Here is a 3,549-nt window from a genome sequence, read left to right on the forward strand (position 1 = left end):
TCTCTCTCTCTGTCTCTTCTGTCCCTCTCTGTCTTTCTTTGTTTCTCTCTGTATTTCTATGTCTCTCTCTCTGTCTCTCTCTGTCTCTCTCTCTGTCACTCTCTGTCTCTCTCTATGTCTCTCTCTATCCCTATCTCTGTCTCTCTCGGTCTCTCTGTCTCTCTCTGTCTCTCTCTGTGTGTCTCTCTGTCTCTCTGTCTCTCTATGTATCTCTCTGTCTCTCTCTCTGTATCTCTCTGTGTAGCTCTGTCTCTCTCTGTGTCTCACTGTGTCTCCCTCTCTATCTCTGTCTCTTTCTCTCTCTCTCTTTCTCTCTCTGTCTCTCTCTGTCTCTCTCTTTCTCTCTCTCTGTCTCTCTCTCTCTCTGTCTCTCTCTCTGTCCCTCTCTGTGTCTCTCTCTGTCTCTCTCTGTCTCTATCTCTGTCTCTCTTTCTGTCTCTCTCACTCTCTCTATGTTTCTCTCTATGTCTCTCTATATCCCTTTCTCTGTCTCTCTCTGTATTTCTCTCTCTTTCTCTCTGTCTCTCTCTGTGTCTCTCTATGGCTCTCTCTCTAGGTCTCTCTCTGTGTCTCTCTGTGTCTCTCTCTTTCTCTCTGTCTCTCTCTGTGTCTCTCTATGGCTCTCTCTCTAGGTCTCTCTCTGTGTCTCTCTGTCTCTATCTCTGTCTCTCTGTGTCTCTCTCTGTCTCTCCCTGTCTCTCTCTGTCTCTCTTTCTCTCTCTGTCCCTCTCTGTCTCTCTCTCTGTCTCTTTCTGTCTCTCTCTGTGTCTCTCTCTGTGTCTCTCTGTCTCTATCTCTGTCTCTCTGTCTCTCTCTCTGTCTCTCCCTGTCTCTCTGTGTCTCTCTTTCTCTCTCTGTCCCTCTCTGTCTCTCTCTCTGTCTCTCTCTGTCTTTCTCTGTGTCTCTCTATGTCTCTGTCTCTATCTCTGTCTCTCGCTGTCTCTCTCTCTGTCTCACTCAGTCTATCTCACTCTGTCTCTGTCTCTCTCTGTCTCTCTCTCTGTCTCTCTTTCTGTCTGTCTCACTCTCTCTATGTCTTTCTCTGTCTCTCTCTATGTCTATCTCTATACATATCACTGTGTCTCTCTTCCTCTCTCTGTGTCTCTCTCTGTCTCTCTCTGTCTCTCTCTCTGTCTCTCTCTGTGTCTCTCTCTCTGTCAATCTCTGTGTCTCTGTCTCTCTCTTTCTCTCTCTCTCTCTCTGTCTCTCTCTCTGTCTTTCTCTGTCTCTCTCTCTGTCTCTACCTGTCTCATTCTGTCTCTCAGTCTCTCTATGTCTCTCTCTGTATCTCTCTCTGTATCTCTCTGTCTAGCTCTGTCTCTCTCTGTGTCTCCCTTTGTCTCGCTCTCTATCTCTGTCTTTCTCTGTCTCTCTCTGTCACTCTCTGTCTCTCTCTATTTCTCTCTGTATCTCTCTCTGTCTCTCTCTTTGTCTCTCTCTTTGTCTCTCTGTGTCTCTCTCTGTCTCTCTTAATGTCTCTCTCACTCTCTCTATGTCTCTCTGTCTCTCTCTGTGTCTCTATCTGTCTCTCTCTGTGTCTCTCTCTGTCTCTCTCTCTGTCTCTCTCTGTGTCTCTCTCTGTCTCCCTCTGTCTCCATCACTGTCTCTCTCTGTCTCACTCTCTCACTTTCTGTCTCTCTCACTCTCTCTATGTATCTCTCTGTCTCTCTCTGTCTCTCTCTCTTTATCTCTCTGTATCTCTCTGTGTCTCTATCTGTCTCCCTCTGTCTCCATCACTGTCTCTCTCTGTCTCACTCTCTCACTTTCTGTCTCTCTCACTCTCTCTATGTATCTCTCTGTGTCTCTCTCTGTCTCTCTGTCTCTATCTCTGTCTCTTTCTGTCTCTCTCTCTGTCTTACTCAGTCTATCTCACTATGTCTCTGTCTCTCTCTGTCTCTCTCTATGTCTCTGTCTATCCCTATCTCTGTCTCTCTCTGTCTCTCTTTCTGTCTCTCTCACTCTCTGTCTCTCTCTGTCTCTCTATATCTCTCTCTGTCTCTTTCTCTGAATCTCTCTGTCTCTCTCTGTCTCTCTCTTTGTCTCTGTCTCTCTCTGTCTCTCTCTTCCTCTCTCTGTGTCTCTCTGTGTTTCTCTGTGTCTCACTCTCTGTCTCTCTCTGTCTCTCTCTCTGTCTCTCTTTTTGTCTTTCTCTTTCTCTCTCTGTGTCTCTCTCTGTCTCTCTTTATGTCTCTCTCACTCTCTCTATGTCTCTCTCTGTCTCTCTCTATATCTCTCTCTATCCCTATCTCTGTCTCTCTCTGTCTCTCTCTGTGTCTCTTTCTGTCTCTCTCTGTGTCTCTCTCTGTCTCTCTCTGTGTCTCTCTCTGTCTCTCTCTCTGTCTCTCTCTGTCTCTCTCTGTGTCTCTCTCTGTCTCTCTCTGTGTCTCTCTCTGTCTCTCTCTTTGTCTCTCTGTCTCTCTCTCTGTCTCTCTCTGTCTCTCTCTGTGTCTCTCTCTGTCTCTCTCTCTGTCTCTCTCTGTCTCTCTCTGTCTCTCTCTGTCTTTCTTTGTTTCTCTCTGTATTTCTATGTCTCTCAATTTCTCTCAATCTATCTTTCTGTCTCTCTTTGTCTCTCTTTGTCTCTCTCTGTCTCTCTCTCTGTCTCTCTCTGTCTCTCCTTCTGTTGCTCTCTGTCTCTCTCTATGTCTCTCTCTATCCCTATCTCTGTCTCTCTCGGTTTCACTCTGTCTTTCTCTGTCTCTCTCTGTCTCTCTCTCTTTGTCTCTTTTCTGTCTCTGTTTCTCTCTCTGTCTCTCTATTGTCTCTCTCTGTCTTTCTTTGTTTCTCTCCTTATTTCTATGTCTCTCTATTTCTCTCTCTCTCTATCTTTCTGTCTCTCTGTCTCTCTCTGTGTCTATCTCTGTCTCTCTCTGTCTCTCTCTCTGTCTCTCTCTGTCTCTCTCTCTGTCGCTCTCTGTCTCTCTCTATGTCTCTCTCTATCCCTATCTCTGTCTCTCTCGGTTTCACTCTGTCTCTCTCTGTCTCTCTCTGTGTCTCTCTCTGTCTTTCTCTCTGTCTCTCTCTCTGTGTCTCTCTCTGTCTCTGTTTGTCTCTGTGTCTCTGTCTCTCTCTTTCTCTCTCTCTGTCTCTCTCTGTCTCTATCTATGTCTCTCTCTGTCTCTCTCTCTGTCTCTCCCTGTCTCTCTCTGTCTCTCTGTCTCTCAATGACTCTCTCTGTCTCTCTCTCTGTATCTCTCTGTCTAGCTCTGTCTCTCTCTCTGTCTCCCTGTGTCTCCCTATTTATCTCTGTCTCTCTCGGTTTCTCTCTCTGTCTCTCTCTGTCTCTCTCTCTTTCGCTCTCTGTCTCTCTCTATGTCTCTCTCTATGTTTCTCTCTATCCCTATCTCTGTCTCTCTCGGTCTCACTCTGTCTCTCTCTGTCTCTCTCTGTGTCTCTCTCTGTCTCTCTCTCTGTCTCTCTCTCTGTGTCTCTCTCTGTTTCTCTCTGTCTGTCTCTGTGTCTCTGTCTCTCTCTTTCTCTCTCTCTGTCTCTCTCTGTCTCTCTCTCTGTCTCTCTCTCTGTCTCTCTCTGTCTCTCTCTCTGTCTCTC

This window comes from Mus caroli, unplaced genomic scaffold (assembly GCF_978045245.1).
Source record: "Mus caroli unplaced genomic scaffold, Mus_caroli_1 scaffold_21, whole genome shotgun sequence".
Taxonomy (NCBI): Eukaryota; Metazoa; Chordata; class Mammalia; order Rodentia; family Muridae; genus Mus; species Mus caroli.